The sequence below is a fragment of the Diabrotica undecimpunctata genome, unplaced genomic scaffold (assembly GCF_040954645.1).
Source record: "Diabrotica undecimpunctata isolate CICGRU unplaced genomic scaffold, icDiaUnde3 ctg00000775.1, whole genome shotgun sequence".
NCBI classification, from domain to species: Eukaryota; Metazoa; Arthropoda; class Insecta; order Coleoptera; family Chrysomelidae; genus Diabrotica; species Diabrotica undecimpunctata.
The window spans coordinates 52,322-68,771 of NW_027311998.1; the positions used below are offsets into that span (position 1 = coordinate 52,322).

Here is a 16,450-nt window from a genome sequence, read left to right on the forward strand (position 1 = left end):
AACGGGTAGATTTACATTGATACAACCAACAGGTACAATGAATACACAAGGTATGATATTGCGCATGACATTTGACAGCTGGCCCAGGAGTGTGACGTAGTTAAGATCGCCTGAGCCACCTCGAACCCATTATTACAGCTTAACGTACACATTAATTTTGAAATTATGGTTAAAAAGTGATCTAATTTTTTTAAATGTTTTGTTTTGGTTATAATTGAATAAAAAATATATTTTCAGTAGCGTAAAACCTTTACTTCTCCTAGAGATTCAGGCGAAATATTTATTTTTGTTTTCATACATATACTAATAATATAAGTACTCTTATTGTATGCAAATCATTTGAAATTTAAAAATTTTCTGCAGAGGAAATACTGTGAATAGGTAAATAGTAGTAGATTTGCTTATTCTGATTCACTGTCACTCACTTCCAAGCAGTTTTACTAAAATAAAAACAAAATAGAGTACAATAGAGAAAAAACTGTTTTAGAATTCAATATGGTATTTTAGATGAGTTATAATGAAATTTAGTAAAATAAAAAATATACACATTACTATAACCTACCGATTATTATATGCAAAATTTACTTATCAAATAATATAATAATATGAAAATAAGACACAAATTAGTTCAAACGCAAAACACAATAAATATCGACTTCAGACGACTTTACACCGGCAAGATAGGAAGCTTGTATAAAAACAAAAGTTCAACAATAATATCGGTTATCAATGGTGACTATTGCAAATTGCAAGTTATGAGATAATAAATATATTTTAAAGTATCTCAGTACTGACTGAGTCATCTATTTTATAATAGAAAAATAATTTAGATATATGCTTATATATGTGTCTTTATACAAATGGTGTTTAGTTACTATTTATTTATACTGTATAGTATTTTTTTGTAAAACTGAAAGTTTTTATTTGCCATTGTATATCTGGTTTTGTACCTTTTTCAAAGTAAGCTGTGCAATTGCTTGTTGCAATAGTGACAATGAAGATAAAATCTTTAGGTTTCATACATTTCCTAAAGATAGCGTGACCAGAAAACTGTGGATTATATCTTGTTGTAGATAGGATAATTTTAATTATAATACTGCAAGAATTTGTTATACACATTTTAAAACTGAAGATTACCAAAGAAATCTACAACAGGAACTTTTAAATTACGTTTCTAAAAAGGGTCTAAAACTCAAACCTGAGGCAGTACCTAGCCTTTATTTGCCTAAATTAACATCGGCTGCCCTTTTAACCAACCAAAAGAAACGCGTACAAGGAGGCGAACACAGAGAGTCCAAAAAGTATGTTGAGCAGCTTCTTACTACTTCTAGGTCAACGACGTAAGTCTAAATCTTTATTTTTATTATTTATTAGTCATGAAACCTTAAATGGTTTTTTCATATGGATTTGTTAAGTAAGAAACTAGCCTCAGCCTGCTATGCAATTTGCAATAAGAACTGTTTCGGAGGAAATCAATTTAGCATCTTCCAAAATAACATATTTTTCTTTGTTAAATCATGTTATCATTATTAAAATATACAATGTTATCATTATTATAAACAATACCAAGATAATTTTATGTGTAAATATTACAAAAATGTCATTTTAAATGTTGTGCAATATTGTGTGCCCTCACTACACTCATATTCGATGGCCAGCTAGCTCATTCAATATAAATAAAGTTGACTTTGTCATTATTTATTTTGATTTTGTGTTTAGTTCAGTAGGTATATATACGTACAAATTTTGTGTACCTCCATTACCACTTTTCTGTATCTTTTTAAACATCTGAAATATCGAACTCTGGAGTATAAGTTAATTAACCTGTACCTACGTGTAATAAAAGATAATTAAAACTTGTCTTATAAAGGATATATATGTTTTATAAAGGATAAATATTATAATAACATAATTTTATCATCTCTTTATAATTACTATAATTAAATTAGCCAAATTATATAAAAAAACTTAAAATTAAAAGTCTTTCCTATACAACTACATTCAAATGTTGCGGGAATAAGCGATCTTGACTACGTCATGCGCGAAAGCGAACTGATTTTGGAACATTATGTATCATACCTTGTGTATTCATTGTACCATGCTTAGGAGGAGTGTTTTGAAGTATAAACCGTAACCAAATCGCCCATTTGAACAATTCTTCTATAAGCGTCTATATTTGATAAAACCACAGAATACTAAGGGATGGAGTATTCTGTGATAAAACTAAACACAAACGTCAACAAAAAAACATTTTGGACTTGTTGGTTATGAAATATTTCATTTCAGATTTCGATTTCATACAATCATTGTCATTGTCATTTGTCATAATATAATGTCATAGCACAATACATCTATGTATAATGTCATGTTAGCGATAGCACCAATGACGTGTAATATTTATATGTCATTGGTTAGCACTCACCAGAAAATAAAAAAATGTTTTTTACATTTTCAAACGTAAAAACGTGAGGAAACACTGCTGTCTAAATTAATTAAATAAAAACTTTTAGTCTTTGGAGAAAATATAGTAGAAGAAAAGTTCCTAAAAGGGCATTCAACCCATTTATACCTAAAAGTAATATTAAACCGCGGGATAGGTACCTTTTTTGTAACTGCATTGACACAAAACCATCGTTTTGCTTGCATACAAGTTCAATTTAATAAAGTACCTACGAAACTTTATTATTCCGTTATAAAAATCATAAATAAAGCTAACATAAGCGAGGTCTTCCAAAATTTTCTTATATTCAGTTAAGTTTATAAAGTTCTTGCCCCTTATTTTTTCCGCTGACAAATAGCGCCCTCTAGCAGGCTTCCTTCGACCTCTAGTTTATTTTAATAGAACTCTGTGGTTCTATCGTTGATTGAAATATCCAATATTTCAATCATATTTCAATCAACGGTTCTATATAGTTTTAAGCAGTACGTTATAGATGGCGCTACAGCAAAGTAACTTTTTTACAATTTAAAAAAAATATATTTTTTCTAGGATATGGAATTCCTTCTAATGCCTGGTTTATATCAATTTTTATTTTTACTTTATTAACTATACCTATACTTAAACATTCGTTATAACTACTTGTGAATATTTGGTGTAAAGTAGTAAAGAAAATTATTAGCCCAGTCTGGTTAAAAAAAAAGGTGGAAAAATGTTTCGCAGATATCTGAAGCTTTTAAGACATAGGTGGGGGATACTAGATGATGAATAGATGAAAAGATACTCCTAGTTTTATCTTGCGTTTTTTTTAAGCAATAATTTATGGTCACAATTTGATTTTTTGTCTATAAATTTTTTCCAATATATTTTAAATAAACAGTATTTATGTCATTTTTTTATGCCAAGAATATCTTTATATTCCCGTTTTTTTAATTAAAATTGATAAATAATTTACAGAGATATTTGCAAAAAAGCAGTTTTTTGCACTAATTTATAAATTTTATTAATTTTTTTATTAACAAAATAAAATGGTATTAATACATTTAAACATCAAGGAATTACCATCTTTTAGATTTGTGCGAAATTTCCCCCCAATCAGTCAAATATTTTATAAGTTATTTAATTTGTTTATCCCTGAGGCTAATTATTTAAACTATTGAGCTTGCCCTATGCATGATGCTAGACACATTCAGCAAATTTCATAGGTTTCTTTAAGACTTGGACTATCTCCGAAGTTAAAAGCATATTGAGTTTTCATCGAAATTATTTACAAAATAAACGTTTGAAAAAGGGGTATGTTTTTTACTTATAAACAATTGTAATAACTTCTATATTTTTCAAGCTACAGACTTGTACGTACAACCATTGGATAGCTGATAAAACAGCTCACATTAAAAAATTAAAAACCTTCTATGATCAATAGGAACGAAGTTAGTGACTATTTTTAAAAAAATCATATCTCCATTGTTTATAAACATTAAGAAGTAAAATTTGCACAAATTTTGAATGAAAATCTAAACTTTATATTGAAACTTATAGCTATAAAATTTATCTAATTTTTCGAAAGGACGGTACTTTCGAAAGATCGACATAGGAAAGTGGAGAGGATATCTGTTTCAGCTCCGTTTTTTTTTTCGGCATCGGAACTTCAAATTGCAACACGTAGGAAAAATTTACATTATCTCGACTTTCTTTGCAGCTGCAAGCCTCTTTTTTTTATTCTGGGGTAACTCGTCGAAATATGAATAACTACATAGTTTTCACTGGCCGGAAAATATGGAAAAACTTGGAAAAATTGAGTCCATTTGAAATTCACCCTAAATACTTACTTTTTTTTAATTTGTTCTAATAGTCTGTCGCAGTATTAATAATGATGACATAATTTTCACCCCCCATAAATCTCGGAAAATCCCGGAAAATCAACATATGTTTTTTCATTTTATATCAATGATGTAATTAAAAGTGAAACTGGAACGAACCATGAAGTGGAGATATCCAGGAGTGGCTAGTATACCTGTTGAATACAAAGCACGTGGTGTTCGTGTGTATTAAGGTATAAAAAATGCTTATTAAAAGCTTAAATTTTTTTTTTTAAGAAGATCTTTTCGGAATTAAATCATTCCATCATCAGTTTTTTTTCATCATTCCATAAATCATTCCATCATCAAAAATTTTAAGCTTTTAATAAGCATTTTTTATACCTTAATACACACGAACACCACGTGCAATGATGTAATAATACTTATATATTTTATAAATTAAATTTCAGGTAATTTTTTACACATTATATTATTATATTCCTTATATTAATTATAATTGTTTGTATTTTTATAATTAACAATATTGATTTTTATTCTATTTTTCTTACAAATATGATATACAATATTAATCTAATCTGCCTTACTGCTTTGATAAAATAAGTCGATTTTTTCATCACTTGCCTTATTAAATTTTGCAATGTTTATTGAACTTTACTTTTTTTATTTTCTTTACATAAATTGGTTTAAAAGTTAAAATTTGGTTCATTTATTCGACTTCACTGTCAGGTCTGAACCTTTTTGTTGCAGGTTGTTTGTCTTCACTTATTAAGTCAGTCTTTCCATACATTAACATATTAATGGGCGATCTTAATGCCAAGGTGGGTCAAGGTAAGGTAGGAGAACAAGTAGGAAAATATGGGCTTGAAAACAGAAATGACAGAGGAGATCGATTGATTAAATTTTGCCAAAGTAAAGACTTCGTAATAACAAATACCTTTTTCAAATTACCTCCTCGACGGTTATATACATGGACATCTCCACAACATACCATAGAAAAAATAGTGAGAAATCAAATAGACTACATTATGATAGCAAGGAGGTATCATAATGCTGTTAAATGTACTAAGACGTACCCAGGAGCTGATATAGGCTCAGATCATAATCCGGTAGTTACTGTGATAGAGGCGAGACCAAAAAAGATTAGAAGACCACACAGAAAGTCCCTAGATTTAAATAAACTTAGAAACAAAAATATACGACAAGAAACAGGAGAAGAAATAAATGAACAACGTTAACCAAAAATTAAAGTACCTACATAAATACAGCTATACAAACAGCAGGAAAGAAACATCTTACAAAAACAACAACTAAGAATAAGGGGTGGATGACACAAGATATACTAGACTTGATGGAACAAAGAAGAAAGATGAAGAATTACCCAGACAAATACAAAGAAATAAATAAACACATAAAAAAGAGAATAAAAGAAGCCAAAGAGGAGTGGATTAAAGAACAATGTGAAGAAATGGAAACCTATAAGAAAAAGTACGATGCGTTCAATATGCACAAAAAAGTAAAAGAGATAACAGGAAGCATAAAGAAATGCCAAATAGGTAAACTTAAAGACAAAGATGGAAATCTTATTGTAGATCTAGAGAATAAAATAAAAAGATGGACAGAATACCTGAATGAATTATTTGAAGACGATAGAAACAACTTAACTCAGATAATCAATGCAACTGGGCCAGACATATTGAAAGAAGAAGTAGAATACGCAATAATAAACGCTAAAAATGGAAAAGCAAATGGACCTGATGAAATTCCTACAGAACTGTTGAAGCTTTTGAATGATAAATCCGTAACCATAATATTAAATTTTGCAGCGAGGAGCTAAAACAGTTTCCCCTCCACTTTCCTATGTCGATCTTTCAAAAGTAACTTCGTTTCGAAAGGTTTTAAGTTTCGAAAAATTTATAGCTATAAAATTCAATATAAAGTTTAGATTTTTATTCAAAATTTGTGCAAATTTTACTTCTTAATGTTTATAAACAAGGGATATAATTAACAAAAAAATTGTCGCTAACTTCGTTCCTATTGTTCATAGAAGGTTTATTTTTTTTGTTAAATGTGAGTTTTTTTACCAGCTATCTAATGGTTGTACGTGCAAGTCTGTAGCTTGAAAAATATAGAAGTTATTACAATTGTTTATAAGTAAAAAACATAACCCTTTTTCAAATGTTTATTTTGTAAATAGTTTCGATGAAAACTCAATATTCATTTAACTTCTGAGATAGTATAAGTCTTAAAGAATCCTATGAAATTTGTTAAATGTGTCTAGCATTATTCATAGGGCAAGATCAATGGTTTAAATAATTAGTCCCAGGGATAAACAAATTGAGTCCTCAATGCTGAAATGTATTAATAACATTTTATTTTGTTACTAAAAAAAATAATTAAATTTATAAATTAGTGCAAAAAAACTGCTTTTTTGCAAATATTTCCGTAAATTATTTATCAATTTTAATTGAAAAAACGGGAAAATTAAGATATTCTTGATATAAAAAAATGGTATAAATATTGGTTATGTAAAATATAAGGGAAAAAACTTATAGATAAAAAATCAAATTCTGACCATAAATTATTGTTTAAAAAAAAACGCAAGATAAAAATAGGAGTATCTTTTTATCTATTCGTCATCTAGTATCCCCCACCTATGTCTTAAAAGCTTCAGATATCTGCGAAACATTTTGCCGTGAAATCGATGATTTTTGTATAACCAGACTGGGCTATATGTATATTGAGAAAAAGAGCTTTGAAATAGATTTTTAAAAATAAAGTGTTGACCAATGAATGTAAAATATTTGAACTAGATTAATTACATCCGACACGAAAATCATGTAAGAGTTGTCATGATAAATGAAGCGGTGAGTGATACATAATTATTGTATTGTATTATTATTTGTTGTTTAATTATTATTAGGAAGAAATTCACAAATAATTTGAAAAATTGAGTCGCCAGTCGTCAGATATTTGACTTCTAAAAACAAGACGAACAAGCTGAATTTTGCTGAGAATGTCAATTTTGGGGCCTCCAAAAAGATGCAAAAAAGTTTGCCGCTCCTACCGCCAGGCTTCACCTTGAACTCCCCACCTCGAAGGGGGAGGGTGTCGGAAAACATCGATTTACCAAGAATATGTACGCCGTAGAAAAACTGTTTCAAACAAGAAATGTAGCCGGCGATTTTGGATGAAATATAAACATATATTTGTTTATGCTGTGTTAAAGAATTCCGCAATCTTATAAACTGTAATCCTTTCGGTTGGATGGCTTTTCATAAAAAGATTGCATTCTCTGTTATAGGCCTTCTTAAGAGGTCCAAAGAAAACGACATCGAGAGGCTGCAGGCGATGGGATGAATGGAGAGGCAGCGACAGCATCGTTATGAAGTTTTCTTTTAACCACTAAATAAAAAGTACATCATTAGTCCAGCGGTTTTTGGAATATTGAACGGTTGTAATACCTGTTTCGTTCATATTATAAATGTTGTTGGGTGTAAATTAAAATTTGTTCATCGCGTTTTCAAGGTTTTCGAAAAATGTTTTTACCTTGGTCTTGTTGAAGCCTTATATTGGGTTAAGACTAGTTGCTTTAGATGTCCGCACTGAAATGGATGGATTTCTTTTTAAAAATCCTTCTAGCCAATATTTACCAGCTACCCTGCTTGTTGTGTTTAATCTGTGGTGAATATTCAGTTTTTCTGGAAATTTAAACGCATTTTTTCTGAACTGTAGAGGTGTCAACCCGTAGTAAATATTCGCCAAATTCTTCAAGTGTTTCATTATGCTGGCTTCTTGGTCAAAGCATGATCCTTAGAAGCTGTTCTATTAGACTTCCCATTTTGCACCGCGTTGGTAGCTATTGATAGCTGCTCTGGCGTCCATTGCGCTTTAGTAGTTAAACGAATTTGATGTCGGGACATCTAAAATATAAAGAAAAATATTAAAATACCCATAATGGTATTGGGTATATGAGACTGTCCCATATACCTAAAACTTGGCAGTCGTTTGAGAGGTTATACCACTCAAACACTACCAACAGCCCATGCACAAATTTATGATTGCTTATTACGTGCCGGTTAAAATTACAACGAACAGACAACAAACATCGATTTTTCTACTGTGACAACAGAAACCAATTGACATGAGTTCAGTTGCATGCAAGGTACAAGGTACAAGGTAATACTTGGATAACCGGCCACTATGAGGAAGAACGTCTCTGGGAGCGAAATTCAAATAAACAAAGTAAATATTCCGGTGACTACCGTTACCCGCTGACCAGCATTCACGAGTTCTCCTCTATCTGGTTGGCGATCTTCCTCAACTTCTTTTTTCGTGGACTTCTAGATAATGTGATGCCTAGATATTTAAACTCCATCACTTTTTCTATTATCTGACCTTCCAGCTCCAATTTACATCTTAGTAAATTTGCTGTTGTAACCACGCATTTTGTCTTTTTTGAGAAAATTAACATGTTAAATTTTCCGGCGCTTATATTAAATTGGTGCAGCATACGTTGTAAATCATTTTAACTTTGAGAGAGTAGTATTGCGTCGTCTGCATAGCAGATTATTTTAAGTTGTTTTTCTCCCATTTGGTCTTCTTTTTAATCCTTACTTTTTTATTATTTCATCCATAAACAGGTTGAACAATAGACGACTTAGAGGAATCTCCCTGTCTTATCTCATTGACAGCTTCAATAGTGTCGGTTAGTTCTTCTTCTACTTTACTTTTATTGTGTTGTTTTGGTAGATATTTTCGATCGTTTTGATTATTCCTAGAGGTATCTCTCTTGCGTACAGTAAGTGGAAAACGTTTTTTAAATCGACCCGGTCAAATGCCTTCTTAAGATCCACGAAACGACTAAAACCTTCCCGACCTATAACCTTGTTCTTCTGCTAGTGTTATAATTTCATTCAGTTTATTGGTTATCACTTTGGTTGTTAATTTTAGTGTTGTGTTTAATAAAGTAATTCCTCTGTAATATTCCGGGTCCGAAAATAATATATGTCTGAATTATCAATATAAATGAGTCAGATAAAATTTAATTATTAGAAGAATTTTTCACCTAGCAACAAAAAACAAAATTTGTTTAATTTATTAATATTTGTATTTTGAGAACGATTTCCGAAGTGAAAATTGAAACGTCAATAAACTTATTTGAACGTTCAATTGTGGCTTATTACCATTAAAATAGCAATTACTTATCATCGTTTCCTTTTCCACTTTTGCGTTGAAATCTTCTATTATGATGGCAAAACTAAAGAATTTCAATTAGAAAACAAAAGAAAAGTGAACCTTTCGCTTTATTTCAAGCTCAGATTATGGCTCTAGCTAAACGTCTGACAACTCAACCTTTAGAGAAGACTCTTGTAAAACATATGAGACAAAACATCCTTCCAGAATATATTCCACTGATTGCGCTGGTTGATACTAATACTGTCGAGGAGTTGTCTGTAGTGATCCGTAAATTAGAAAATAATTCGGTTGCTCTTAATGTCAAAAAGGAGTCATCTTCATCTGTATCTTATGTTAGTCATGTTTCCCCCAGCACTTCGAAACAAGCAAATGTTTCAAATAGGAGAACAGATTTAAAAAATTCTGATTCCCGTCTCCATGTCAACAATTCTAAAAGCTCCAAGGTAGAACCTCCAATTAGAAATTCCCAGAAGTATAGAACGGTTGTTTGTTATAATTGTCGAAAACAGGGACATATTTTTAGTGAATGTCGACAAAGGTTTGATAGGTATTTTTGCTTTCGTTGCGGTAAGGATGATGTTACTGTATCAACGTGTCCTAATTATTCAAAAAACAAGTAAGGAACACCCCTAAGTTCGGTAGGCGTGTTGCTGATCAAAAGGCAAATCCCGGACATACATGTTTGGTGATCACTAACAAGTCTTCAAAAAATTTTTGTGTTTCTGATTGGTCCAAATGGCTCAACATTGTGAAAGATTTCTTTAAGCAACCAAGGGTATCTCCAGTGATTGCTTCAAAACGATTTGATAATAGGCCTTATTTAAAAGTCCAGATTTTCTTACAACCTTTTACACTTTTGTTAGATACAGGATGTTCCACAACTGTAGTAGGATCTAAGGGAATAGAATTTCTTAATAAAACCAATATTCAAATTGATTCTTCCAATAGTCAAAGCGTATCTCTGGCTGATGGTTCGAATAAAAAAGTTACTGGCAGTGTCGATTTACCGATTGTGGCGAATGGTGTTTGTCATGTTGTCAATTGTCTCGTAGTACCATCACTACCTCTTAATTTCATTTTAGGAAGCAATTTTATTTCAAAATTTTGTTTGGCAATGAATTTTGATCAGAATACTTGGAGTGTTAAAAATTCTCTTTGTGAAATAATTTCAAAATCTCAAAGTGACATTCTATCCCATTCATCCTTGTGCTCAATTGATTCCTTTGATTCTAAATTAAGACTTTTAGCGGATACTGTAATTAATGGCTTTCAAGAAGTAGACAATAAGCATGGACTTGGAAGGACTAATAAAATCCAAATGTCTATTGATACTTGCGATGCTAAGCCGTTTCGTAAACGCCCTTTTCCTATGTCGCCTTATATGTCTGAGATTCTAAATCGTGAACTCGATGAGATGATCAAATTAAACGTAATAGAACCATCTAACAGTCCTTGGTGTTCTCCAGTCTTGCTTGTGAAAAAGAAGTCAGGTGAATTTAGATTTTGTTTTGATGGCAGAAACCTTAATGAGGTCACTCGTCACGACACATATCCCCTTCCAAATATTGACAGAATTTTATCCTTGCTTCGTTATGCTAAATATATCAGCTCAATTGATTTGAAGAAAGCTTTTTGGCAAATCCCTCTTGAGCCAGCTTCGCGTGAGAAAACTGCTTTTGCTGTTGTAGGTCGTGGTTCATTTCAGTTTACGGTAATGCCTTTCGGTCTTTGTAATAGTGCTCAGACCCAACAAAGATTGGTGGATCAAATCTTTGGTCCTGAATTTGAACCGTTCATTTTTACTTATCTAGACGATATCATTGTTTGTTCTTCCACTGCAGAAGAACATATTGCTTTGTTAACACAAGTCAAAGACAAATTGAAAGATGCCAACCTGACAATAAATGTAGAAAAATGTGAGTTCTTCAAAACATCTTTGAAATATTTAGGCTATATTGTTGGTGATAACTCCCTCAGATCTGATCCAGATAAAATTTCAACAATGGTCAATTATCCTCGTCCAACCAACACGACAGAGATTAAACGTTTTATTGGTCTTTGCTCGTGGTATAGACGCTTCGTCAAGGACTTTTCTACTCTTGTTTCCCCCATTAATGATCTTTTGAAAGGAAAGAAAAAGAAAGAATCCATAGTTTGGACACCCGAAGCTGAAAATGCATTTATCGCTATAAAGGAAGCTTTGATTTCTTCCCCAGTTCTTGTACAACCTGATTATTCTCGTCCCTTTACTATTCAGTGTGACGCTAGTGACACCGGTTTAGGTGCCGTGTTGACTCAGGAAATAGATGGTGGAGAAAAAGTAATTTCTTATGCTAGCCGTTCTCTAACAAAGGCTGAGCGTTCTTATGGAACCACCGAGAAGGAAGTCCTTGCTGCTTTGTTTTCTGTGGAAAAGTTTCGTCCTTACATTGACGATGTTGAATTTACTCTTATCACTGATCATTATTCTTTGTTATGGCTCACGAATTTGAAAAATCCCACAGGTCGTTTGGCTCGTTGGGCTATGCGCCTAAAACAATTTGATTTCCGAATTGTTCATCGTAAAGGAGCTTTTCATAAGGTGCCAGACGCACTTAGCAGGATTCACGAGAAAGATATAATTGCCTATCTTGAGGTAGACACCGATCGTATCGACCCTTGGTATGATGACTTACGTACGAAGATTTTAACCAGTCCCGATAATTTTCCACAATGGAAAGTTGAGAATGATCTCATTTACAAGTTTATTCCCGCATGTCTCCCTTTCAATTCCAATCTAATTGAATGGAAGATTCTTGTGCCTAAACCTCAACGTGAAGGAGTCATCAAGTCATTTCATGATCCAGCTACTTGTGCACATCCGGGTGTTTACAAAACTCTTGCTCGAATTCAAGAACGCTATTACTGGCCGAAGATGCGAGAAGATGTCGTTAGTTATGTTTGTGCTTGTAAAATATGTGGAGCACAAAAAGCACCCAATACCGCACAAATGGGAAAAATGGGTAAGGAGAAAAAAGCTGAGTATCCGTGGCAAATTATCGCTGTCGATTTGATAGGCCCTTTGACTAGAAGTAAAAATGGTTTTACGTGGCTCTTAGTTTGTGCTGACTAGTTTTCGAAATATACATTGTTACATCCTCTGCGCAAGGCTACTGCCTCTAACATATGTAAGTTTTTGGAAGAACAAGTGTTTCTAATGTTTGGAGTTCCCCAACATCTCATGTGTGATAACGCTTCAAATTTAAATTGTAATATCATGAAGAATCTTTGTAAAAGATATGATGTCCAAAAAATCTGGTTCTTTGCTGTTTATTCACCGCAGGTAAATTTTGTCGAACGAAATAATCGTACTATTGGTACCGCGATTCGAAGTTATATTGATAACCATCGTGATTGGGATAAACATATTCATGAAATTCGTCAAGCCATTAATACCGCTAAACATGAAGTAACTCAATATACTCCTGCATTTCTGAATTTTGCTAGACATGTACCGTTATCTGGAAATTATTATGGTCAAGTGCCCAATGATCCTGCTGATATTGAAATCCTACCGGGTGATCGTAATAGTTATGCCTCGGAAGTCAAAGGTTTAACTGAAGTTTTTTCAGTAGTGCGTAGGAATTTATCTCGTGCATATGAGCGAAATGCCAAAACTTATAATTTGCGTAAACGAGACGTACAGTTTAACGTCGGTGACCAAGTTTGGAGAAAAATTTGGTCCTATCTAGCGCTCCAAAACATGTACGGTTATTAAGAAGTTATCTCCTTTAGTATATGTTTTTAGAAATCCAGATGGATCAAATGCCGGAAATTGGCATATAAAAGACCTAAAAGCTTATCAACTAGTCAATGTTTCGTCGGATAACTCAGATTTGTCTGAAACCGAATAAATCGGTTTTCTTAAATTTTTAATACCTTTCTTCTAAAATGTTCAGTCCATTCTTAATTTTTAATTTTTTAGTTGATTTCCTTTACGCCTTGCGTACTTAATATTTGCTACCTTCTCCAGCGACTATTCAACCCCTCCGTGGCCCGTGTACAGGAAGAGTTGCGCTAACGCGAACTTTATCTTGGAGAGGATTCGTTTCCTTTCCAAATTTTTTTTGGCGTGGGGTCAGTACAGCACTGATACCCTAGTACTTAGTACATTGAATACCACTTTGCTTTGGCAAATCTGTCCCCTAGTGCTTCTATCTCTTCAGGAAGTTGACCCCTTTCCATTTTTTTTTGAGCTGTCTCGACAACCCTTGTTTTATGTCGGCGGTGTTGACTATTAGTCAGGGACCATCCTGCTATAGTCAAGTGGATTAGTGGACCTATCCCTATTCCAATTAATAATTTTGTGTATCTCAGATGTTGTCGCAAAGAGACGAGCCTCTGGAAGTAGTGTAGGAGACTCCGCACGTCGATCTCCAGAGCAACTCAGTTTGGCTCGCACCCCAGTTCGCTGAACTGTTTTACTTTTTATTATTATAATATTGATCATTTATTGTGTTCAGTATGTCTATATATATGTCGTATTTCTTTTCGACATAAATTTTATTTTTATCTTATCTTATTCTACTTCGGTATCATTTTCTCTCTAGTTTGTATTGATCGAGATCTTGAGTTTATGCTACCCCGACCAAGAACCTATATTGATTTTAAGGGTGTTTGCAAAATTTAATCTCATTTTATTTTTAGAATGCCTTGGTAGAATGTGATATTTTTATGTTTATGTTAGTTTATATTACAATAAATTGTACATACCTTTAGTTGTCTTCAAGTTGATACAAAATTCAATTTTTCTTATTTTACGGATTTATAAATCCAAGTAATATTTTTGGTACCTATACCAAAGATATCAAGATTCCTCTGTCTAGTTACAAATGATAGTTCAATATAGTATCTGTTCATTTTGCCTAAGTTTTACTCTTAGTGTGGAGACCTTCGAATTTCGACTCTATTCGAAACCCCCCAAAATAATGTTTGAAAAGATTATTGCTGTCTAACATCCTATATTCTGAATGGCCAGACACTGAGGAAGGCTAGGGATGAAGTAAGCGGATTCCCGCTAGTTGACTCGTCGGAATGATAAGCCATTCATAATTGTATTTCAGTAATAAATCTAGAATAACAGCCTCCCGCGTCAAGAAACTTTTTTAGTTCTCCAATACTTGTTTAGTTATGTAATCTGGAATTATTTAGACCCTACCCGAAGTTGACCCTACCCGAAGTTGACCTACCGATGTTGTCCCTATTATAGGCGGATGATACACGTTAGTTATCACAAATTCTAGTTGTCACACTAATAACTAAACATTAGCTTTTTTTGTTTCTAAATATAGATGTGTCTTACAGAAATTCTGATGTCTACCTTTCCCAGTAAACTATTAAGGCTTGTCTTCGTAGAACTTTAATGTACCCAATTTTGAACTATTAGTAACTCTTTCCTTTTCTTTGAGTATTTCTAAATGTGTCTATAATGACGCGCTGCGTTATTACCTTATGTTATTCGTGGATTAAGTCATAGATGAAAGACTCTATGCTTCCGAACAAACGATGACACATTTGTATTTTGTATTTTATGGCGTTAATGATACGATTTTATTATTATTCTTATGTTATTCGTGGATTAAGTCATAGATGAAAGACTCTACGCTTCCGAACAAACGATAACATTATTTTTTTTTTGTGTTTTATTGTGTTAGGTCCCCTAACGACTACGCAGTAAATTATCTGTTGTGTATCTTGGTGACAACACTAGTATGTTTTTCTTTATATTACTTATTAAATTTCAAATGGTAATATCTTAATTATATTATTTCAATTGAATGCTAGCATTTGGTCTCAAATAATGATTTGTAGATATGTTTTGTTTTATTCCGCTTTGTTCATGAATTGGTTATAGGTGAAATACCCTATGCATTTTGAGAGTGAGAATGCAATTATTTTTTTTTGTTTACATTTTTATAGTTGAGTCATAAATATTCTATGCGTTCTGTTTCGCTTTGTTCTGAAATCTTTGAGTTGTTCCCACATGAGTTGTGAAAGAAGGATTCTGTGAGTCCAGATTGTAGCTACATTTGTCCATTCTGTTTGTCTTACCTCTCCGTATATCTATTTCCACTTTTGAAAAGGTTAGTATGGTGTGCCACCATGTCTAGTCCGATTCCACGCTGGTACCCAGTTGAAATCGTGGGGAGGGCTGTGTAACCGTTTCAAAAGATTTAAAAGAAAATCATTATAAATTTCGATTATTTTTTTTTAAATAAAACTACTAACCTCATCTATCTGTCAAGTACCTACCTGTAGCCGACTCAAGGATTCTTCTGTAATTCCCAAATATATCCGGTAGATGAGCACATTCATCACCTTGTCACTCACGCCCAGAATCAGGCGCCATGATAGTGTCTCGCTCTTTTCTGTTAAGAACGTCCAACCGTTAAGACGTGTTTCCAAAGTGGGTCTCATTTAGAGGTGAGCTAAGAAATCCTTTTCTTGTCAATATTTCAGATAGATATTTATTTTTTTAGACCCTTATTGGAGAGGCTATAATCCTGATATATTTCTAATACATGTCGCAAGATAGTATTGGTATGGAGTTATTCCAGATCATGGCCCAGTAGCAGTATCTTTTTATGGAATACCTAACCCCTCTTATCTAGGATGGTGGTGGAATGATATAGGATGTAGCCGAATCAATGGTTTATTTGGTGACTGATTAAATGAGGAAAGAAACAGAGCAGATTAAGGTTGTACCAATTTTTATTATACCTACTTTTAAGACAACGGAAATGATTATGAACTCAAAAAAATGAAAATATAGTGAAGTGTTCTAATTTTATTTAAAGGTTTATTTTCTTCATTATTCCTAGTTGATAAATAACTATATTATTTTCAATGTAAACAAATTTCGAAATTTGGGGTTAATATACATATATATTCATTTACTTTATAACTAATTCTTAATTTAATACGATACAAAGCTTTTTGTTTATGGTAATGTAAACAT

General features: G+C 32.5%; 1 protein-coding gene across 1 annotated transcript in view; it reads right to left on the reverse strand.

Moving 5' to 3' along the window:
• Positions 1–8,091, reverse strand: part of LOC140431433 (DNA-binding protein Ets97D-like) — a gene marked incomplete at its 3' end in the record, with an annotated part of 60,178 nt that extends 52,087 nt beyond the window's left edge. Inside the window, exon 1 of the mRNA XM_072519361.1 lies at positions 7,804–8,091. The remainder of the gene's footprint in view (positions 1–7,803) is intronic.
• Between the last annotated feature and the right edge of the window lie 8,359 nt (positions 8,092–16,450).